Raw genomic sequence first — 24,842 nt, 5'->3', positions numbered from 1 at the left:
ATTTGAAACCCTGCTTATCCATTTCTTATTGTGTTACTTTGAGGAGGCCGTTCCACTCTCTTTGCCTCAGTTTTCTTATGTGTAAAATAGGAATTAGGTATTTATAGGAATCAGAGGTTTGGGGGGAAGGATTAAATGCAGGAACCTGTGGGAAAAGCACCTCACCCAGAGTCATCACACAAGTAAAACTCCCCAGAAATGTGCTATTTAGGTCAACCCAGACTGTCGCAATCGGGTCACCCAGAGTATGTTAGAAAGTGATGGACCACACATTGTCCATCAGCACCATTTAGAAGCTACTGAGCTCAGTTCAGTAAAAAGGATGCTTAGCAGTGACCTCTATCTGCTTGTCATTGCGCTCAGGCCTGAGGATGGAGGCAAGTTCTTGCAAGGTGTGTCACTTTTTGTTTTTTCCCTTTAGCTTTACAGGGCACTTGCTGGAATTCTTACATGCACATGATTGGTATGTAGGAACCAGGAATCTAGAAAACACATAAAAAAAAATACTAACAAATCCTGCTCGATTTGGTTTTAGAAAGAGGCATTGATTTAAATAGGGAAACTTTTTCTCTCAAGGTTATGTTTGCGAAATATTAGGCCACAAAGCATGGTGCAGTGTCATACATTTTACTCATTTATGCATTCCCCAGATGCAGCACCATGTGTGACCTTGCTCAGCTATCCAAACTGTAAAATAAAAGATTACCCAAACATTATCAGGGGTGTATAAGAAATTACATTGCGAGTCATAGCTGATTTTTCAGTTCTTGTTTTACTCTTTCAGCTGAGCAGACAATTTCGTTTTTTTTTTGGTCTAAAATCCCCTAGATGGCACTAGAGAACCCTGTATTTAAGTGGTTTATACAATAACCCTAAGTAGATGAGGGGAAGTAATTTTTATTTTTCTGCAAATAAACGTTAATAAGAAGTTGAACGGAATGTGGTGCAATGTGCAAGGTTAGCGTTTATGCATTCTGTACTTAAAAGATATACTAGGTGCTCCTTGAAAGTAAAAATTGGTAATTTTTAACTGTGGATGTCTCGGAATTGGGTTTTGGTATTCTAATTAGCGTGAAATTCATTTGGTGTAGACAAAAAGACTTGTGGAAACAGCAGAGATCCTGAGGCTGATTCTTGACCCCAATGACATTTGTATCAGAGCCATGTAACACAGTATCAACATCTCCTAGGATGGGAGAGAGTGGGTTTACCTGGGGGCCCTGAACCCAATGGCCCAGGAGATGCACAGGTGAGATGAGTGAAGAGGCCTGGCTGTAAGAGTGGGATGTGGTGGCACATGTGCCAGAACCACACAGCTACCGGGCACACGGACCAGTAAAAAACAGCATTCCTGTAGGTCCAGGGTGGCCCATAGGTGTGAGCTGACAATTTTTGTAAATCTTATCCTGATAGTTTTCAGGTCATAAATCTAAGGCTGAGATAATGATTGACCTCAGCGAAGGTCGCAAAGTTATTCAGTGATAGAGTTAGGCTTCAGTTTCTCTGACTCCGCCCTCTCCCCCTTATAATTGTCCTATCATGCCAAAGTCGTCTCCACACCGCACACCCCTCCCATTGTTCTTTCTTTGTCCTCCCTTCAGACGTCCAGTGTCCTTGGATCATGTGGCAGATGGGGGCTCTGAGCTGCCAGTGGCTTGAGGGCCCCAATTCAAGAGCCTTAAACAAGGACAGAACACTTGAAGTCGGGCAGCTCCAGGGTTCGCTAATTTGCGGTTGAGTGATGTCATGATGGGCCCAGGATTTTTTCCATTTTTGCACTCTGCCATTTTTCCATTCTCACTTTTGGCCCCCATGGGTGAAAAATTGCCGTGGCAGCTCCACACATCACATACAGACACGAGCACACCCAGTGGTGGAAGAGGAACTGTTCCCTCCTTGGGTCTGTTTCATAGTGTGAGGAAACCTTTCTCAGAAGTTCCCAGTAGACCTCCCCTCATGTCTATACTGGCCAGAACTGGGCGATTCTGGGCACCAAACCATGACTACCAAGGCGAAGAGACAACCAGGTTGCCTGGTGGAGGTGCCCCTCTGCCAACAGAAAGATCTGGAAATGTGCAGGGCTGTCCTTGGTTTACAAAGTGACTGAATGCCATCTGCAGTACTTAGAACCCAGGATACAGGGACAAGAAGTGTGTGATATTCAGGGCAGTCCTTTGGGATGAAGAATCATCTCACCCAGATGCCAACATTACCCCTGCTGAGAAACCCTGGAGTCCAAACAGGACTTGCTTCTGAGTCACAAGGAAGGGAACGGACACTGAATCGGTTAGGACCCTGGCAACAGGAAAGAATGGAGGTGTGGCTACTGAGTCAGCAATCAACAGCCCACTTCTTCTTGTTCCTGCTCAGGTCTTATGAATACTTCAGAATCCCGTACAAGTGTGTAAGGTAAAGTGCTCAAAGAAGGCTAGCCTCTCCAGGTCTTTTGCTAATAGACTACAATCAAATCAAAGAGAATATAATAATTATCAGGAGTTTACTTGGATAACATGCATGGGGAAAGAGCTGTTATTCTTCTTGAAAATAAAATAAAAATGAAAGCAACTAGTGCTTTTAGCTGTCACTGGGGTGGGATAGGAGAAAGGAGATATTGGTGAGGCTAGATGGGTTTGTTTGTTGGTTTGTTTTGTTGCAGGGTTGGAGGAGCTGGGAGGCCACCAGGAGCTGGAGAAGGGCACTGACTTCCTGCCGGACGCCCTAAGTGTCATGGGAGAGAATTAACAAAGGCGAGGCATCAGCGTCATTTTATGGAAAGAACTCAGGCTCCGAAGCCACAGAGAACTTGGTCACCAAATCCAGGGTTGCTGTGAACTATATGGGGAAAGTCACCAAAGGTCTCTGAACCACAATTACGCCTCTTTGCAACATGGCTCACAATGATATCTACCTGATACATTGTTGCCATGATTACATGGGCAGCAGAAGGCAAGGCCCTAGCACAGTGCTCAGTGAATGTCAAGTCCCATCTCTGTTTCCTGGACATGTCATTGTTATTTATTTACTCACTCTTTCTCCCCATATAGAGTTGCAAGATTTAGCAAATAAAAATAGATGACTCCAGTTAAATTTGAAGTTCAGATAAACAACCAATAATTTATTAGTATAAGTATGTCCCAGGTACCTTGGGATACACCTATCCTAACAAATTATTGCTTGTTTATCTGAACTGCAAATTTCACCGGGTGTCCTGCATTTTATCTGGCAACCCTATCCCTACATTCCCTCTCTTCCCTGGTTTCTCTCCAGCCAGAGTAAATAAATGAAGCCTAAATTAAATATCACTCTCTCACTCATCTGTTTTAACCTTAGCGGGAACCTGGCAGACCAATGACATCACCTTCAACTTCTTTTGGTGAGCAAACATCCTCTGAGCTTGGGAGGAGAGGACCTTGCCTTGACTGAGACAGGATCAGGTCTCAAAAGCCATCTTGGTCTTATGAACTTTGTGGTTAATCTTGTCGCAGAGTGTTTTCTTTCACAGTTGGCTGTTCCGGGCCTGCATAGATCTGCAGTAAATACTGTACTGCACTGCTGAAAAGGGAGGAAAAACATTACCATCTGCATCTACAGCTTGCAAATTACAGCTTGCAATCACCTGCTATTAAATAAAGACGCTTTAACAATATTTTGGGTTTTAAATTAGCAATTTACATCACAAGACTCTGAAAATACTAGTCTTTTAATACTGCAATTTTCTTTCCTTTTAACCAGGCATCAACATGTATTGAATTTTTAAAAAACGCAACACAAAGTAGTGTTTATTTAAACAATAGCCACCAATGGTATGAGACACAGATGGAAATCCAACAGTTCCTCACTCAGTGGGCGGCTTTACTGGAGGACCCTGATGGGCCTGCAACTCTCTAATTTACATCATGGGGGGAATCTAGGCATTGCCTTTTTTTTTTTTAACTGCCTGGCCACATCAGGCTATGTGTCATGTAAGAAAATGGTCTCAAGCCGGGAATTAGAGGCAGTCTCTGTATGAAGGGGACTTCAGCAAAAAGGCTGAAAGGGAAAGAGTTCAAGTGGGAGGGTTTCCCTTTGTCACTTGACATCAGGGCTGAAATGGAGGGGACTGGCATTTGTGCAAAGCACACTGCATGCAAAACAAGATGGGATTTGGAAGCATACAAAGAGAGAAAGATTAAGCAGCTTTGTGCCTCACGGACACTACTTATATAGACAGAGGGTTATATCTATATCTAAATATAGTGGTTTGTCTTCCAGTTCTTTTTATTGGACCTTTAGTCCCCTTTCTCTTGACATCTGAGTTAGGGAACAGAAAACTCAAAGAGCTGGCACAAGTTGCAAAGAGATAAGTATAAGCTTTGTGGTGGTGGTCACTGGGTTGTAAATTCCTTCACACAGACACAAAGCATTCTGGGGCATTATTCCTATTAGCAGGCAGCCTGCTTTCCTGTGTGTCCCAGCTCGTCCCTGCATTCAGCTGCTGTTGATGAACAGCTGCTTCTCAGAGCTCTCCCAGATCCAGGACTGCTTTCAGTACTCTTTTTTCTTTAATCCTAAAAAAAAAAAGATACTACTCTTGTCTTTGTTGTTCATGCCTTGCCATTTTTGCTTTTTATAACCCAAGACACCTGCCTAAATCTTGAATTCTTTTCTTTTCATGGTGTGTTGAACTTTGATTCCTACACATGCTATGTGCTCAATAAATGTTAGATATTATTATGATTTTTATTTGTAGTAAAGGTTTAATGCTGTGTCATACAAAATTCTATTTGAAAGGGAAAGCGTCTTTGAAAAAGTTTAGAGTTTAGATTTCAGCTCATTCCATGGGCTTGCAGTGGTAGTTGGTCTAGAGGAGGGGGCAGTGTTAGATCCTTTCTACATTCCATTAATTACTCTGTTCAGCCTCCCAGGTTCAGTCATAAGTCACGCCCAACCCAGCTCCAGTAGAGCCAGCTTGTGGCCATTAGTAATTTACTTGGAAAAGCAGCAAATTGAATGACTCTTAGACTTCTCCACTCCTCTTAGGCTTATTGGTCACCTCTGATGCCATTTATCAACGTAGCCTGTCATCACTGTTAAAGTCTAATGTTAGTTCCTCAGTTTAAGGATTAAATTGGTTTCAATCTAATCTCCTAAATAGAATTCAGATGATTTAGGGCCCAGCTCAACTGCTTCCTGGCCAGAGGGCTTTGTTCTGGTCTTTTTATTAGGTGCTATTTATAGTACCATTTTCTGATAGAATCGGGGCATAATGGATTGATTTTTATTTCTTGTTGATTACATGCACATTCTTTTTAAAGGCTTTTAGAAACTAAATGTACAACTTATCACCAAAGCTTAACACCGGAGTCATTCTCATTTGCTTAAATAGAACCTGCAAAGAATAAAATTCTCCCTTCAAAAGTATATACACATTCTTTTTTTTTTTTTTTTTTTTATTTTATTTATTTATTTATTTATTTATGGCTGTGCTGGGTCTTCGTTTCTGCGCAAGGGCTTACTCTAGTTGCGGCGAGCCGGGGCCACTCTTCATCGCGGTGCGCGGGCCTCTCACTATCACGGCCTCTCTTGTTGCGGAGCACAGGCTCCAGACGCGCAGGCTCAGTAGTTGTGGCTCACGGGCCTAGCCGCTCCGCGGCATGTGGGATCCTCCCAGACCAGGGCTCGAACCCGTGTCCCCTGCATTAGCAGGTAGATTCTCAACCACTGCGCCACCAGGGAAGCCCCGAAATATACACATTCTTGAGTGACAGAAAAGCCCTTGAATGTCTATTGCTAGATGTTCTGGACTCATGACCTATCTCATGTCTTTTAATGAATATTCTAAATGTGAATAGCACTTAAATAATAATCACTGTCTGAAACAAAAAATCATCAGTGTCTTTGGATGATTAGACTTTGAATGTTTTCTCGGTGTGCATGTTGTTTTATGTATGTGTGTGTTGGTCACAGATGCCATGTATGGCATGAAGAATACAGTTGGTCCTCAAATTTTCCCCTGCCTGGTTCAATAGGGGCTGGAGTGAGGATAAAGTAAGATAGTTGTGAAAGCCCTTTGCAAACTGTGGAATGTTGCTTTTTAAAAGCAATTTGAATTACATAGTGAAAGCCCATCCTAGCATTCATGTCAGGCCCTAAGACCAACACTTAACTTTGTTAGTATTTTAGAAGGATATTAGTCTATTAGTCTGTAATGTGTGTGTGTGTGTGTGTGTGTGCAGTGTGTATGCAGGTACATGTACATACATGTATAATCAGGTTTGTTTTAAATGCTTCTATTGAATTTTCCTTGTAAATAATATTGTCCAAAGTATCTACCATAATTTCTTTTCAATTATGCACCTGCTAATTTCTTGCTTCTATGAGATATTCTTGAATCATTTTGAGGAAGAGAGAGAAACAGCCAGAGATAACAATCTAGTGAGAGAGCAATATGCCAACCTTTATTAAGACTTCAAAACACTTGGACGTACACTTCCTTAAAACTCAAGAGTTCACTGGGCTTGACATTTTCCAAATCCTTGGATGCTTGTTAACACTCTTCGTATCCATTTTCATGATCTCTCAGCTGGAGAAAAGATGGTTTATGTGTTTTAACTACCTTTAAGCCTTTAGCTAGTTAAGTAAACATAATTTCATGTAATGGGCTTTGCCATTGAGTTTACATTTTAAAGAGTCTCTCACAATCTATCCACTCACTCAGGTTTTACATAATGCACTTGGTATTACAGGACTATAGCTGAGAAAAGCACATGTTAAAGTCATGGTAAATGGGAAGATGCAGAATGTTTCAATCCCCAATCCTTAGTTTTACTAATGCTGTCAACATTTTTAGCCTCTCTCTCTCTCTCTCTCAAGAATTGCTTGCAGATAGCCAAATTGATTGTTTTTTTCTTTCACCTTTAAAAACTTTCCTCCTGCTTCCTCTTTTGGGGCTGGTAATAATCACAGAACCATAGAATTTCAATCTTAGAAGGTATTTTAAATGTCATACAAATCCAATAGTTCATCCCGTGCTTGAATCTTTTATATTACATTCCCACTAAAGGGCTAGCTAGGCTCCTCCTGAATTCCTTTAGCTATGGGACACTCATTACCTCTCAAGGGAGTCCATTCCATTCCTACACAGCCCTAGTAGTCAAAAAATTATTTGTTAGGCTTAGAAGAAATCCCCCTATTGAATTTTGCTCTGTTCTCAGTAAATAGACAAAACATGTATAATCCTTTTTTCATATATTTGAAGACAATTATTCTGTCTCCTGTAAGTTTCTTTATGCCCAATATTTCTGATAATTTTATGATGTGATTTGGAGTCTAGTCATCCTAGATCCTTCAGCTCTGACCATGCCAAAGTTCACTGACAAGAATAATAGTGGAAATAAAACCTACCATATTATGCTTTTAATGGGTGCCAGGTATCTTACAAACCTTACCTTTAACATCCACAATGATGTGAGTTAAGTATTGTCATCCTCATTCTATAGATTTAGATAAAAATCTATATCTCTCTATATCTGTAGTTAAGGAAACAAAAGTAAGGAGAAGTTGAGTAGCTCTCCCAAACATGCATATCTAGCATCAGTAGTTGGCAGACCCTGGATTTGAACTAGTGTCTTCACTGATTTTAGAGTGGGTGTTCTTAACTGTACATCATAATCCCTTTGTGAGATGTGATAACAACCCCCTCACCCACCCCATAGAGTAAGCTGGTCTGGTTTAAGCAGTTCAGAGTGGAGAAAGGTGGTAACTTACCTTGTTCTAGAAGTGATGCCAAACCAAAGGACTGATCAGGATGAGTCCAGTGGGAGAAAGAAGGAGAGAAGCAAAGGAACTGGATGAGTAATAGGATGGCGTATGAGTCTCAGAATAATTTAAAATGGTACATCTGGCAAACCCTACCTATATCATGGCCTCCTTTGGAAGGAGGGCGTGGCTGTAAAGAAATAGTCATTGAAACTAGCCATATTCTGGGTGTACATGTGTCTCCCTTTGAAAGGATATAATTTTCCTCAGAATATAGGGACCTGAAAGTGGAAAAGAAACCTTGCATTCACAAATGTCCTTAGGAAACAAAGTTGATTAGAGATGAAATGAAAAAAAAAAGGAATTCCTGGTGTCTTTTGCTTTTTTTTCAATAGACTCAAGTGGACCACTAAGTTAGAGGATGTTATTGCTGAAAGTACTTAAGAGATTGTTTAGTTAAAAACTCTCACTTCACATGTGGGGAAACTGAGGTCCAGAGATGAAGAGTGTCTTGCCCAGTGCTATACATCCAGGCAGGGACTCAGAAGAGTGTGTGATCAAGGTCTACTGACTGCAGGACCGAGACTCTTTTTACTGTATTTCCTTACACTTACTATTTCTTTGGTGAATCAAATAATAACTGTTCTATTGCAATGCACTGACGCAATGAACAATTGCAAGATGGAAGCTTACACTGGAAGCTTGCTGTGCAACACGATGCAGAATTCAGTGTTTGATGCATCTTTCTTAGGGATGTTTGCTGAAAGTACCAGAGGGTGGAGGGGGGATTTGTGGCAACATTATTCCAGCTAGCATCACGGTTTCCTGTATCTTTTTTTTTTTTTTTCAAATGCTATTTAGAAATATTTATTTCCTTCATGTAGTAGCAATACACACGTTATTTAGAAAATTTATAGCAAATTTTGGTTTGCTTGTCTTCCGAAAAACTCATAAGAAAATTCATACCTCTGAGAATTCCAGCCTAGTTTCTACATAAGCTATCTATCTAATCTATAAATCTATAATCGTACATTATGCATGCTTTGGATAATCATCTAGATAATCACAGATTGATTTGGGGAATCCTTTGAGGCTCATCACACTGCTTTCTTTGATATCCATGTTGGAATGGCCATTGGATTCTTTTTTTTTTTTTTTTTTTTAAACATCTTTATTGAAGTATAATTGCCTTACAATAGTGTGTTAGCTTCTGCTTTATAACAAAGTGAATCAGTTATACATATACAATATGTTCCCATTTCTCTTCCCTCTTGCATCTCCCTCCCTCCCACCCTCCCCATCCCACCCCTCTAGGTGGTCACAAAGCACCGAGCTGATCTCCCTGTGCTATGCAGCTGCTTCCCACTAGATATCTATTTTACATTTGGTAGTGTATATATGTCCATGACACTCTCTTACCCTGTCACATCTCACCCCACCCCCTCCCCATATCCTCAAGTCCATTCTCTAGTAGGTCTGTGTCTTTATTCCCGTCTTGCCACTAGGTTCTTCATGGCCTTTTTTTTTTTTTTTTTTCCTTAGATTCCGTATATATGTGTTAGCATACTGTATTTGTTTTTCTCTTTCTGACTTACTTCACTCTGTATGACAGACTCTAACTCCATCCACCTCATTACAAATACCTCCATTTCATTTCTTTTTACGGCTGAGTAATATTCCATTGTATATATGTGCCACATCTTCTTTATCCATTCGTCTGTCGATGGACATTTAGGTTGCTTCCATGTCCTGGCTATTGTAAATAGAGCTGCAATGAACATTGTGGTACATGACACTTTTTGACCTATGGTTTTCTCAGGGTATATGCCCAGTAGTGGGATTGCTGGGTCGTATGGTAGTTCTATTTGTAGTTTTTTAAGGAACCTCCATACTGTTCTCCATAGTGGCTGTATCAATTTACATTCCCACCAACAGTGCAAGAGTGTTCCCTTTCCTCCACACCCTCTCCAGCATTTATTGTTTCTAGATTTTTTGATGATGGCCATTCTGACCGGTGTGAGATGATATCTCATTGTAGTTTTGATTTGCATTTCTCTAATGATTAATGATGTTGAGCATTCTTTCATGTGTCTGTAGGCCATCTGTATATCTTCTTTGGAGAAATGTCTATTTAGGTCTTCTGCCCATTTTTGGATTGGGTTGTTCGTTTTTTTGTTATTGAGCTGCATGAGCTGCTTGTAAATCTTGGAGATTAATCCTTTGTCAGTTGCTTCATTTGCAAATATTTTCTCCCATTCTAAGGGTTGTCTTTTGGTCTTGTTTATGGTTTCCTTTGCTGTGCAAAAGCTTTTAAGTTTCATTAGGTCCCATTTGTTTATTTGTGTTCTTATTTCCATTTCTCTGGGAGCTGGGTCAAAAAGAATCTTGCTGTGATGTATGTCATAGAGTGTTCTGCCTATGTTTTCCTCTAAGAGTTTGATAGTGTCTGGCCTTACACTTAGGTCTTTAATCCATTTTGAGTTTATTTTTGTGCATGGTGTCAGGGAGTGTTCTAATTTCATACTTTTACATGTACCTGTCCAATTTTCCCAGCACCACTTATTGAAGAGGCTGTCTTTTCTCCACTGTATATGCTTGCCTCCTTTATCAAAGATAAGGTGACCATATGTGTGTGGGTTTATCTCTGGGCTTTCTATCTTGTTCCATTGATCTATATTTCTGTTTTTGTGCCAGTACCAAACTGTCTTGATTACTGAAGCTTTGTAATATAGTCTGAAGTCAGGGAGCCTGATTCCCCCAGCTCCATTTTTCGTTCTCAAGATTGCTTTGGCTATTCGGGGTCTTTTGTGTTTCCATACAAATTGTGAAATTTTTTGTTCTAGTTCTGTGAAAAATGCCAGTGGTAGTTTGATAGGGATTGCATTGAATCTGTAGATTGCTTTGGGTAGTAGAGTCATTTTCACAATGTTGATTCTTCCAATCCAGGAACATGGTATATCTCTCCATCTATTTGTATCATCTTTAATTTCTTTCATCAGTGTCTTATAATTTTCTGCATACAGGTCTTTTGTCTCCTTAGGTAGGTTTATTCCTAGATATCTTATTCTTTTTGTTGCAATGGTAAACGGGAGTGTTTTCTTAATTTCACTTTCAGATTTTTCGTCATTAGTGTATAGAAATGCAAGCGATTTCTGTGCATTAATTTTGTATCCTGCTACTTTACCAAATTCATTGATTAGCTCTAGGAGTTTTCTGGTAGCCTCTTTAGGATTCTCTATGTATAGTATCATGTCATCTGCAAATAGTGACAGCTTTACTTCTTCTTTTCCGATTTGGATTCCTTTTATTTCTTTGTCTTCTCTGATTGCTGTGGCTAACACTTCCAAAACTATGTTGAATAATAGTGGTGAGAGTGGGCAACCTTGTCTTGTTCCTGATCTTAGTGGAAATGGTTTCAGTTTTTCACCATTGAGGACAATGTTGGCTGTGGGTTTGTCATATATGGCCTTTATTATGTTGAGGAAAGTTCCCTCTATGCCTACTTTCTGCAGGGCTTTTATCATAAATGGGTGTTGAATTTTGTCGAAAGCTTTCTCTGCATCTATTGAGATGATCATATGGTTTTTCTCCTTCAATTTGTTAATATGGTGTATCACATTGATTGATTTGCGTATATTGAAGAATCCTTGCATTCCTGGGATAAACCCCACTTGATCATGGTGTATGATCCTTTTAATGTGCTGTTGGATTCTGTTTGCGAGTATTTTGTTGAGGATTTTTGCATCTATGTTCATCAGTGATATTGGCCTGTAGTTTTCTTTCTTTGTGACATCTTTGTCTGGTTTTGGTATCAGGGTGATGGTGGCCTCGTAGAATGAGTTTGGGAGTGTTCCTCCCTCTGCAATATTTTGGTTTCCTGTATCTTATGAGATTATTTATGGTGAATCTGGTTTCATTCGGTTTTGGAAACTTGGAATCAGAATCATGGGGGTGGGGAGGTATTCATTAAAAATGCAGGTTCTTAGACTAACCGGCAGACAACCCATATCAGAATTTTGGGGAGTGGAATCTAGAAATTAATATTTGACAAACATACTAGATGAAGCTTATGCATATTAAAGTTGGAGAAGTACTTGTGTGAGTTCATCAGTGTGTTAGTTTCCTATTGCTGCTGTAATAAATTACTATAAATTCAGTGACTTAATACATATTTATTATCTTACAGCTGGGAGGGTCAGAAGTCCAGAGTGGACATCAGAAATACAAAATGGGTTTCATTGGACTAAAATCAAGGGTCAGCAGGGCTCCATTCCTCCTGGAGGCTCTAGGGGAGATCTGTTTCCTTGCCTTTGCCCACGTTCCTTGGCTCATATCCCCTTCCACCACTTGGCTGTCTGCTTCTGCTGTCACATCTCCTTCTCTGACTCTGACTTTCCTACTTCCCTTTTTTTCTTATAAGGACCTTTGTGATTACATTATCCAAGGTAATCTTGTCTCAAAATCCTTAAATTAATCACATCAGCAAAGTCCTTTTTGCCATGTAAGGTAACATACTCTCAGGATCTGGGGATTAGGAGGTGGACATGTTTGGGGAGGCATTAAACACCTACCATTATTGGTTTTAAATAATTTCAAAGAAATAGAAAGGGGCTGAAGAGGGGAACATTAAGTACCAGTAGGGTCCCCGTCCCCCTTCAGAAGTCCCTTGATTTGTCTCTAGGAAACTCAAGGACTCTGAGGAGAACAGTTTGAGAAAAGCAGTCCTAGCATCTGTGCTTACTTAAGAGTTCATATGGGGGAATCTGACCACCAGGCTTCATTTAGTACATCTTGCATGATTTTCCAACAGTTGGCTTTGCAACTATCATTCAGCCTTCCCATTCTCAATTTTCTAAGAAACTCCATTCAAACTTACTGCAGAAAACAAACAAAACATGACCTTGATTTATTAGAGATAAAATTACTGCTTTAACTGATCGTAAGAGAAAGTGTCTGTTAGATAGGGGGTTTCCAGTCAACTTTTCATCCTTTGTGATCATTTTCCAACATTTTTCTATTTAAAAGAAAATAAACAGGCAATTAGTGGAATTTTTAAAGGTATCCTTTTCTTCCATCTATCTGTATAGCTCTGTCTCTTGTCCATTCCGAGCTCCTCAAAAATATTTCTTTTGAGATACTATTTGATTTCTGACAGAATTTTGTAGATGTTTCTCAATTAATATAAGAAAAATGGCCCTGAGTTGTATATTTTAACTAAAATATAATAGCTGTAAAAGTTATCTAATGGGAAATTAACCAAAGGAGAGAATTAATGTTTTGTCTTTAGAAGGTATCTTTGTACATCACTGTATCAGGATACTCTTGGCCATCTGCCCTATGACAATATTTGGAAAGAGCTAGCCAATAATAATTGTCCTTAATGTCTGTACTAGTCAGCTTAAAATTATACTGGGTGGCTCAAACAACAGAAATTTATTTCACATAATTCTGGAGGTTGGGAAGTCCAAGGTTAAAGTGCCAACAAGGTAGGTTTCATTCTGAGGCATCTGCTCTTGGCTTGTAGGTGGCTGCCTTCTCGCTGTGTCCTCACATGGCAGAGAGAGCACAAGGAATCGTATATTTTCTTCTTCTTATAAGGGCACCAGCTCCATCAGATTAAAGCCCCACCCTTATGACCTCATTTAACCTTAATCACTTCTTTAAAGGTCCTATTTCCAGTACAGTCATATGGAGGGTTAAGGCTTTAGCATACGAATTTTAGGAGGGCATAAATCAGTCCATAGTTTGTCCCTGGAGCATCACAAGTGTTTCCTGATTCCTGCAAGAGCTTGGCCATTTTATCACAAAAGATGGTTTATATAATGATGACAAGGGGAAGAAGCAGAAGCATGAACAGGTTGTTGAAACTCACATCTTGTTCTTTGTTTAGAGAGATTAGTCATCCTCGCTCCTTTGCAACATTTCTATTACACAACACAAGAATTCTGCCTTCAAGACTCCCCCAATTCAAGAAATGCTGTAACTCAGTGCAATCAGTGTCCACCACCCAGATACCTTTCCTCTTAGGAAGTAGTAGTCATATCATATCCATAAGGATTGGCTGTAGATGACTTTCACTCCTCTTCTCTCCTAAGATGGGTGGGATATGGATGGGGGTTCTTTGTTGTTCAGAGTTTTGAAATAAAAAAGGGAACTTTCAAGAGAGATCTTAGAAACCAGTGAGGAGGATATTGATCATTATCAATATTACCTTTGTGTGAAAGATCCTCTGATTAATATTTATCTCCTGAAGTTCTGCCCCTGAAAGTAGGGCAGATAAGCAGGAACAGGCAGAGAAGACTCTCAGTCATGGTGCCGGCATGACTCTTCTGAAAGGAGAGAGGGAAGGATGGACGGTTAGGAAGAAGGAGTTTCAGGTTGCCGTGCAGCTCGGAGAGTCTCAGCCAGGCTGATAAGAGTCTCGGAGCAGAGACTGCCCATCAGAGAAGAAGCATTGGGCAGGAACTGTCCGGCTCTAGTTCCCTGCTGTGCTCATTAGTAATAGAGAGCAGCGCCCAGGAGAATATGGCTGAGATGTGACTGCTATGGTGTGTGGCAGCTGGGGGCTCTCAGCTACCCGTGCTTCTCAGAGCAGGTTCACCTGAAGAGAGATCTGAGAGGCAGACCTGCATGGACACTGTAGAAATCTGTCATGCTTAACATCGTAAAAAGAACCAATTGATTAATTGGAGCATGGCAAAAGGAAAGGCATCCATCTGGGTCTCTGGCCAGAAATCCCTGGAACAATTATATCTACATCTATATCTGTCTGTCTGTCTATCTATCTATCTATCTATCTATCTATCTATCTATCTATCTATTATCTATCTACCTACCTATCTAATCTTTCTTCTGTTTAAGTAGTTATCTAGTACAAGGAGGAGACCACATGCTATGCTTGAAATAGAAGAAAGTGTTTTTTTATCAATCTAAAATCTGTTTCTCAGCCTGAATTTTGCCAGTCTCCAAGGAAACTTTTATCACTACAAAGAAGTGGCAGAGTTTACCTGACAAGCATCAAATTAAGTTATTTGTACATCACTTGCATTGAAGAAATAAAAGCTATTTTTTTTGGTAAAGTTCCTGTTCAGACTTTCCTACTTTAAAATCTCCTTTCCTTTTTCTATATGCATAGGCCTATAAACTTGTCCATCTCACTGCTAAAAACATAACACATAAAGGGGATAAAACCAAATCTCTTGGTGACCTCCTCCTCTCACACCAAGCAAACAAACACACAAGCATCTCTGTTTTCATCTCTGTACTTTTAGTGCTTATATCAATGCTTGTGAATATAAACAAATGAATGCATGAATAAATAAATAAAATAATGAATGAATGACTAAATGAATGGATAAATGAATAAGAGAATAAATGATGGTATGATTTTCGTATGGGTGGAAGGAAGTGAGTTGGAGAGAGAAATAATTTATAAATGTAAAAAAATGTCATAACTCCAAAATTGAAGAAATCATGGATTGCTTTCCAGGGGGTAATATGATTGGTTTCATAATCTGCACGTTAATTAGGCAAAATTAATCAGCTTAATATTTTGAGAAAGAGCCAAAAGAATCATTCCACAAAGGTGGCAAAGAAAATAAGCCTTGTCTAATTTGGATGAATCCTACAAGAAATGTGGGCATCTTTTGGTGTGTTGTGGGAAGAACACTCACCTCTGAGTCAGGAAACAAGGATTGCAGCCTGGTTCGGCCACTAACCAGCCTTATTCTCTGAACATCTCACCTCACTTCCTTTGATTGAGTTTTCTTTTCCTCTTGGTGGGATTAAATAGTCTCGAAATCCCCCAGCAGTCTAGAAATTCCCTATACATAAATTGACCAGTTTAGGCTCTTGCTGGGGTAGGCTGTGGGAGAGCCCTGGAGATTACATCTGGGGCATGCTTTAAAGAGAGAAACCGGCTAAGGATAATGTGGGCAAAGACAACTGAAGACCTATTTGGGGAAATATTGCAAAAAGCTGCCTAGAGAATCTCAAAGTGATTTTCAAATAACCCCCGAGTATTCCCAGGGATGCTTGGGGCAAGACAGTGCTCTGCTATTTCAGAAAAGAAAATATGTACTGTGTTCTGTGAACTTGAATATAGTCAAGGACATATATCACAATTGTGTGCCAAACCAGCATTGTCAGGATAAGGTACTTTCTGGGAATAATTCTTTTCTGGAACAAGGCTCTGTGAAGTATGCAGGAACATGTAGTACTTTGAATATTATCTCTATGCTAATGTAAACTTTTTTTCTGTACGAGTCTTAACAGAATTAAATTCAGATATTATGAATATCATGGATGGTAATGGGAGACTTTGAAAGTCATGTGATAAATGGTGTTTTGAGTATTATGATGGCTTCACCAATTTATTATAAACATCTTTCATTCACCAATGCTATCAGGAAAGAAATCTTCCTGACCTACTATGTTCCCACCATTGATTAGGTGCTGGAGATAAAAAGTTGAGTAAGACAGGTTCCACAGTATATTTGTGTAGGTCTAAAGCAGCTGCATTTAAATAAAAGGCATCTGGTTATTTGAAAGTCTGTATGCATATGGGAGGAGTGTGGTGATCAACTAGAGCTTTTTAACTCTTTGGCAGCCACACTTCATGCCACAGGAATCTCTGGGAATAAAGAAAATCCCTACCCTTTTTAGCCTGCAAATAGTATTTTAAGTGCTTTTAAAATAATCTGTTTAACCTATTAGGGTACATATTCATGAAACATAAAGTCAGAAGGAAGATAGAAACCACATTTCATGCCTTTACTTGTCCTGTGAATATTTCCTCTCTTGATTTAAATTAGAGTCAAATCATCTATTGCAAATTACTGACTCATTTATAGGATGCCAGTCTGCTGGGCACAGGCTTTGTTTCCTTCTGGTTTAATCCTTCAGTGAGCCTGTTCACAGATTTGAAGATTGGCTTTGGCAGAGCTGCAAGTCCAATATTACTTGATGTCTTGCAGTTATCAATTTGGATCATTCCTTCTCAGAGTTCTTTTCTCCCTTGGTTCTATGACTTCTTCTGATTCCTCTTTACCTCTCTAATCCTTTCTTTACAATCTCTCTGGAAGATTCTTCTTCTTTTGTCTACCTTATCCCACCTGGGAATTATCAGACTCATTTTTTTTTTGTCTTCAAATCTGTATTAGTTTTCTACTCTTGCCATAACAAGTTACCACAAGCTTAGTGGCTTCAACAACATAAATTTACTATTTTATAGATCTTTAGGTTAGAAGTTTGACATAGATCTCACCAAACTAAAATTAAGATTTCAGCAGGACTATGTTTCTTTCTGAAGTCCCTGGAAGAGGTTCTGTTTCCTTGCTCATTCATTATTTTGACAGAATTTAGTTTCTTGTAGTTATAGGACTGAGATCCCTGCTTCCTTGCTGGCTATCAGCTGAGGCCCATTCCCAGCTTCTAGAGGCCACCCATATTCCATGGCTCCTGGCCCCCTTCTTCCATCTTTAAAGCCAGAAATGGAAGTTTGTATCCCTCTCATACTTTGAATCTCTCGTTCCATTTCTTCTCTCTCTGGCCATAGCTGGGAAGCTACGAAAGTTTCTATGCTTTTAAGAACTCATGGGATTAGATTGAGCCCACCTGAATAATCCTGCTATACTCCTTCCATTTTAAGGTCCATAACCTTATTAATATCTGCAAAGTCCCTTTTGCCATGTAAGGTAATGTATTCACAAGTTATGGAGATTAAAGCATAGACATCTTTGGGGAGCCATTCTTCTGCCTAAGACAAAGTCCAAAATCTAATTTGTTATCATATTCTTTACCTCCTTCCTGTTTTTATATCAAATCTCTACTGTGCATAACAAAGTCTGTTGTTTCTAATCAAAAACTTCAGGCATCATTTAGCTGTCTATGCTTTGTCACATCTCCCCAGTTCATCTCAAATCTGGTCAAATCCTCTCTCCGCTAGAAAATCTTTATCGGCTTCCACTGCCCACAGAGTAAAATTCAAAACCTTTATCAATGCCTAAAGATTCTGATCTGGTTTTTTCCTATTCTTTCCTGTGGTTCTCCCTGACTTCATCCCTTTCTTCTCCCACATCCTTCATCTAGGTAGTTTTTTCTTTCCATCTGCAACATATCTCACCTTCAACTGCTCAACAAGTTTCCTCCAAGCCAAAATACTTTATGAACTGACTTCTCCCTTGTCTTTGACTACCATCTCCATGCTAATGGTCTCCTACAGAACAGAGATTGCTGCCATAACATCTTTCTTACTCTGTTGTCCTTCCTTTTCTTTTTGCCTGTAAAGTCACAGAGCACAATGACTTGGAATTATTCATTTTTGTATTCCCATTGTCTGAGAGAGTGCCTGGAAAATGTTTGGTGCTCAATATATATTTTTGAATAAACGAATAAATGAGTGAATGAATAAAAATAATTTGTCCCTGGAGTAACTACATATTTTTCATAAAAATCAATTAGAAAGTACTTGTTTACTACACATTTATACTCATTAAGTATGTGATCTATATACAAAAACTGGGTCATCGATTTTTGTGAACTATGGGTAAACTAACACATTAAACTGTGTATTCTTCCAAATGCCTAACTCTGAGTTTTGTACATAGAAGGTGCTCAATACATCCCAATTAAATTGAATTTCTGGTTTGCTCCTCTGACAGTACACATTAGTTGCAGGGGCTGGAAATGTGAAACTCCGCATCTCCTGTAACCACATCATCCTGGGTATGTAATTGGCTGAGTTCTTGGAACACAAAAAACCTGGATTTTCATGGATTTGATACCTGGATTCTAATCCCGCCTCAGGCTCCTGTTGGTTATGCATGTGACTTCAGACATTACATTTCAGTGTTCTGAAAATGTTTTACTATTTTTAAAATAAGGGTTTTAATTATATGATTTATAAAACCCCATCACATTTTCTGCCCGTTAATAAGAATTTCTTGATCATTACTCTGTGATTGGCACTGAGCTGAGAGTCATGCAAAGAAGTTATCAATCACAGTCTTTGCCCTCAAGGAATAATTAGCTCAGGGGACAGGGGGTTCGGTAGAAAGAAAGGTGATTTGATGACAATAATAGGTTTGATACACAGCCTGAAGTGTGAAAAGAATACTTATATTCATTCTTGCTTTTATTTTTCTTGCCCTTTCCCACCTGAGAAGGCAAGATACTTGGCTTTTAGCTCTTCCTTTATACACAGGTGTATAATCTTGAGTTAGGATTGTGGACATGGTTATTTACAGCAGTGGGTGAGAGGTGTCAGCTCTGCATTCATGGAGTGGGTGTGTAGCTGAGTGGCCTGGTCTCCAGCAGAGAGACCAGCAGGGATGGTGGTGAATCAGTGCTCTGGAAATAGTCTTAGGAGAGCAAGGATCAGGCACTATCTTCCACTACATTTGAAAAGGCTGTGGCCAAAATATATTTCAGAAACTAAAAAACAAAACAAAAAACAAGGTTTCTTATTGGCAGGAAGAAAAGAACAGAATATTTACAATGGTTTAGAATGCAAAGACAAAAAGTGAAGCTCTGTTCTCACTGAATTACTTAGACAAATTGAGATCTTCATCATCTCCATTTTCATAATATCGATTTTGTTGTTTATCATGCTTGATGGAAAGGCTGGCCTGAATTAGCTTGGATTGAAAGGAGTACTGCTGACATAAATGGTCGTGTGGCTGAAACAGTGCTCGACAGATAGGATTCATAACAAATCCTACTCTTGAAATCAAGTTCTCAATTAAAAGAGCACCTTTCTGAAAGGATGATGCCCAAGTGATCTTAAAAGGATATTTCCTCTGGGAAAAGAAGTGAGTAGAACAGAGTAGGCAGCTTGAGAGTGTACACAGGTGGAGAGGAGGAAACCATCGTTATAAGGAGAAAATAGCATTTTTCTTATAATTTTTGATTCAGCAAAGGAAACTATGAATGACTGTCTTCTCTTGGTGGTGACAGAATGGAAACAGGAAAAGAGAAAGACTCAAAGTGATGATAATATTGCTTCTCAGAGGGAAGGAAAACCAAGGCTTTGATCTAGGTATGTGCCTTTTATGTTTTAAATGATCTGCTCCAGGCTTCTCTTATTGGAACAGGTAATTGAGACCTAACTGGCTTCATGAGATCTATGATGTAAAACTTCATCAATTCTACAGCAGTGTCTAGACCAGGAAGAGAATAAAAGACTCAATGAACAAAGTGGTTTGACCTAATAATGTGTTTGGAGTGCATACCACATTTTCTCCGGTCAACTTTTCTTTTTGACATAGATAACTTTTAACTCCTATGGACACACAAAGTACTCATTTGCTTCAGAGTTTGGACATATTGGAAAGTAGTATTGGGGAGTCACTGTTCTTCTCAAAGTCAAATCACTTGTCTGTTTTAGAGATAAGAATAGTCCCTCCCAGTCAATGGCTCCTTCACCGCATGCTCTGTGCTCTGTCAAGCAGGCATTGAACACCATCTGCCTATTGAAAAGGGTGTTACTCACCCTAACCCAAGGCACTAAGGTTACTCATGTTTCCAACACCAGCTAAAAGCTTGAAGAAGAGCAGAGAATTATGATTATTGCATTTCTCTCTGCTTGGGCTGGAGATAATGAGCCACTCCTGCTGCCCTTTTACATGCGTAATGCCTATTGATGTCAACGAGAACCTCACGGTGTGCAAAGCCATTAGATCACATGTATCATCTTGAAAATAATAAGGACAAAGGGACACCTTTTTTTTTTTTTTTTTAAACTTGGCAAAGAGAGCCTCTATGGTTCCAAGTCTCTCTAGATCGTCCCAATTAAGAAGAAATAATTTTCCTAGAGTGTCTGCCTGTTTCAAGGTGAGCCTTTTATGAGGAAAGGATAGAGCAGTTCCCGAGACAGTTTTAGATTTCCAAAGTCACTTCTCCGGGGAGACATGATTAGGAAGTATTAGCAGTCCTCTCAGAGATTGATCAAAAACATGTAACTTCTATATATTGCAAGGGGAATGAGGAAAGTTAAAAGAAGAAAGCAAAAAAGTAAAATTCTTTCTCAGGTGTGGGAGGTGAACTGCTCCTTTTAGAAATTACTTAACTCCTTTGGGCTTTTCGTTTCCTCTTGTAACAAGGGTTTGGGTGTTGATCAGTGTTTCCCAAACTTAGCTCATCATTGATGTAACTTGGGGGGAACTTGTTAAAAAAGAAAAATGGTAGGTTAATAGTTTCCTCTCTGGGAAATTCTGATTTAGTGGATCCGGGGTATGTCCTGGAATCTGCACTGTTAACAAGTTATTGTGATAATTATGTAAATTTGGAAAACATTTGTAGATGGTTTCTAATGTTCTGAACACTAGAATTCTTTCTTGTTTTAATGCTCTTTCTGTGTTAGATTATGGACTGGCCTAGTGCAGATGGCTGGGCACATTTGGAGAAACCAAACCCAGTAACTATATCTAGTTACCGGCCACACTGGGAACTAAGAGGACAAGTTTCTGAGGTTACAAAGACGTCTAATCTGGCAGACGGAACATGATATTACATGTTATAGCCACAGGTAGCAGACACTGATTCTAATAAGGTAACGGACCTGTCCAAAGGATTAGGTAGAGAGGGAGATATTAGTCATTCATATTCAGGTCATCAGTAGGTATTTGACTTCACAGAGATCTTCCAACACATCATATAACAGAAACCACTGTCCCTACATTGTTGCTTCAAACAAAAACCTATGGCTATTCTTGATTCCACTCATGTTCTTACATCTGAGCATGATTAAGCCTTTGCAAGGTGGGCTGTATCGACCCTATTTCTGACATACATCCTGAATCTGACTTCTTCTCACCATCTTCAGGGTCACAATCCCAGTCTAAGCCCCCACTGTTCTGTGCATGAACTACTGCAATAGCTTCCTAACTGGTCTCCTTGTCCCAAATCTGGCTTCCTTGCTGTCCTATACAAAGGAACCAGTATAATCTTTTAAAAACATAAATCACGTTATATCACTCCCCTATTTAAACTTTAATCAGGTCTTTTCCCCAAATTCTTTTGGATGCAGGTTGTGGGTAGAGGATCTATTTTATTTCCAATGGAAAGAACCCTTTGAGAATGCTTAAGGTCACTCCATGACTAAATGACACCAAGAGTGTCCCTGAACTCACAAAAATGTTTTTCTGAATTCCCTTCCACTGTATTGCCTTTGCAGACGTGTAATTAACTGAAACTTCTGAACATATGAAATCTTCATCTCTCTTAATCATACCCAATGAACTTTGAAATCTAATTACGCTCTCAGCTTTTCATAAATGCGGTTGATGTTCTGTGGTTTGCTGTTAAGAGTACTTTCTCAATCAATTATTTATAATGACTTTGTTTTTCTTGCCCATAGTCCCTCTTCTTCACTAAACACTGGATTAAGTGATCTCTAGTAAAAGTCAGTCAGGTGAAGTGCTGGAGAAAGGCATTATGGGAAGAGGAACAGTAGGTCTGAAGGCACAGACGTATGAAGTAGCAAGACAGGTTCAGGGCAGTGCAAGTCATTCAGTGTCCTTTGACTGAAGTAAGCAGTCAAATCCGTCTTGGAGGGACAGAGGTAGGTAAGGTATGGATATGGACAGGTGCCAGGTCATGAACCGTCTTGTGCGCTATATTAAGGAATTTATATTGTGAAATTTACAGAGAACCATGGAATGTAATTCAGGGAAGTAGGATGATAACATATGAAGTGTAGAAGGACCTCTCTCATCAGTGTAGCAAGAGAGATGGTGATTGAGGGTGTGAGGTAAGACATAACAGAGAAGGTGGATTGACAAGACACAGGGAAGAATTAAACATCAATATCCAGAACTCTTATTGACTCTACCTTCAAATTATAAACAGAGCATGACAAATTCTTACCATGTACACTGGTACCATCTTGAAACAAGACACTGTCATTGCTCTCCTGGATTACTGAAGTGGTTGCCTCACAGATCTCCCTGCTTCTGTCCTTGCCTTACTTCCTTCTATAGTTTATTGTCAACATAGTAGCCAAATGGTGCTTTTAGAACATAAATTATAAGTTTCTTCTCTCCTCAAAATTCTCCAATGGCTTCTCATCTCAGAATAAAAGTGAAAGTCATTGTAATAACCATAAGGCCCTACACAAAATAATCCCTAGTTATCTCTGTGATCTCATGTGGTGACCTTCCCCTACTCAATCTGCTTCATCTATACTAAACACTTTGCTCTTCTTTCAAAACCCTAGGCATATACCTTTCTTAGGGCCTTTGCGATGGCTGTTCCCTCTGCCTGGAATGCTCTTCCCACAGATATACACACACAGCTAATTCTTTGATCTCCTTTAACTCTACACAAATATCAACCTCTTTTAAAATGGTAACTTGCTTCAATTCCAACTCTGGACACTCTAGATTTCCCCTATCTTGCTCTATTATTTACCCTAACACTTACCACATTGCAACATACCATATGATTTACCTACCTATTATTTTATCATTAATTTATTTATATATTTTGGTCTATAATATAAGCTCCCCTGGCAGAGATCTTTTTCAATTTTATTCACTGATAGATCCCAAGAGCCTTGCAAGGACACTGGACTTGAGAAAAACTGCAGGAATAGAAAGGACTTTTTTTTTTTTTTTTTTTCAGAATTTGGAGAGAAGCATTAAAGAAACAGGTATTATTTGCAGTTTCTCCCTTAGGGCTTTAGACTTTGGGGTAATTCAACTCTAGTGTCAGCTGACCACTTTCAGTAGAGATTGAAACCCCAAGTACTCTAGCTCCAGGGCCTTGGAATTCCTCTCTGGCTCTATTTCTTTACCATCCATCCAAATGAAGTGGCTATGCCAAAAGTGAGTCCCACGTAATTGTGTGATATAGTTCAGGGGGAAAATAATGTCTATAGGAAACATTTACTGAGTGCTCATTATGCCTCAAGCACTTCATTAATCCTCACTAAAATCCCAATAATTAATCCCAGTAAATTAATTATTACTGTCCCCCCTTTTTTTTACGTATGGGGAAAACTGAGACACAGAGAGATTAAAGCACTTGGAGGTAACAGAGCCAGGATTTGAACTGGAATCCATAATAGTAATCACTATGCTTTACTTCCATCTCTTAGAACAGTGGTTCTGAAAGTTGTTCATGAGGTAAAACTCATAGGCATTAAGAGAAAAATACTGTAACTATTGACATTTAATTTTTATATAAATCAAGGAACTTGGTTGCAAGCAACAGAAATTAAGTCTGGTTATTTGAAATAGATAATCCCTAATCTTCTGGACAGGTGGAGAATCAAGCTTGAAGCTTCACAGCCAGCAACAATGCCTGAGTTATGCCATAGAACAGGGGGACCTTCTGGGCACTGCCACTGAGCACTGCTCCTGGGTATAGATGTCCAGGCTAGCACCATCAGTTCTCAGATGCTGAACATTAGTCAGTACAGCTAGAACCATTGCTGCCCCTGCTGCCTCTGCAAGATGGATCTCTATAAGCTGGTTACTTCTTCTAGCACCCTCCCCAGAAAAGATTTTGCACAGACCCTGCTACTTTGTGTTCCTAACTTGGGTTTCAAAGTCTGGACTGGTACATCTGATAGTGAAGCATGGGAAAGTGAGAATTTGGCATTTTCAACTTCTACTGGTGCACATGAGTCATTCTTTTAACTTCCCAGTAAGATAATCCCTTTCCTTTGTCTTGTGAAATTGAGGTTTCAGAAGACAAAAGAAGACAGATTTTCTTACTAGGTAGCTAAAAAGAATGATGAATGTCCACCAAAATCTATATATTAGCAAAAAGTATGCCTACAATTTGTGTATCAATGGAAAAATCACAGTCTCCAATAAACACAGGTGCAGATAGCTAAAGCTGTCAAACTATACATAATCAGGTCTCCTGTCAGTGGTAAAAGACATGGGCTGGTTTGTGGAAGAAATTTTTCAGATTGAGAGTCTTCTATCCATAGACTAATTTTTATTCTATACATTAGGCAACAATAGTCAAGATTTAATTTCATTAGCTGATCACCTGGGTTCAGCTTTTCAAATTCTGTTTGAGGAAGAGCATAGTTTGAGAGCCAGAACTTAGTCACAGGGGGAGGAGAAGGAGAGCTTGAGGAGAAAAAGGAGGAA

At 39.4% G+C, this 24,842-nt stretch overlaps 1 long non-coding RNA gene across 1 annotated transcript in view; it reads right to left on the bottom strand.

The window, feature by feature from the left end:
- Positions 1-70: 70 nt before the first annotated feature.
- Positions 71-24,842, bottom strand: part of LOC309627399 — a 121,404-nt gene continuing 96,632 nt past the window's right edge. The window contains exon 2 of the long non-coding RNA XR_014243722.1: positions 71-5,410. This is a non-coding gene — a long non-coding RNA (uncharacterized lncRNA). The remainder of the gene's footprint in view (positions 5,411-24,842) is intronic.

This window comes from Balaenoptera borealis, assembly GCF_965194805.1.
Source record: "Balaenoptera borealis genome assembly, chromosome: 4".
Classification (NCBI taxonomy): domain Eukaryota; kingdom Metazoa; phylum Chordata; class Mammalia; order Artiodactyla; family Balaenopteridae; genus Balaenoptera; species Balaenoptera borealis.
The sequence above is the reverse complement of the archived record's forward strand: the minus strand, read 5'-3'. Positions and strand labels throughout refer to the sequence as shown.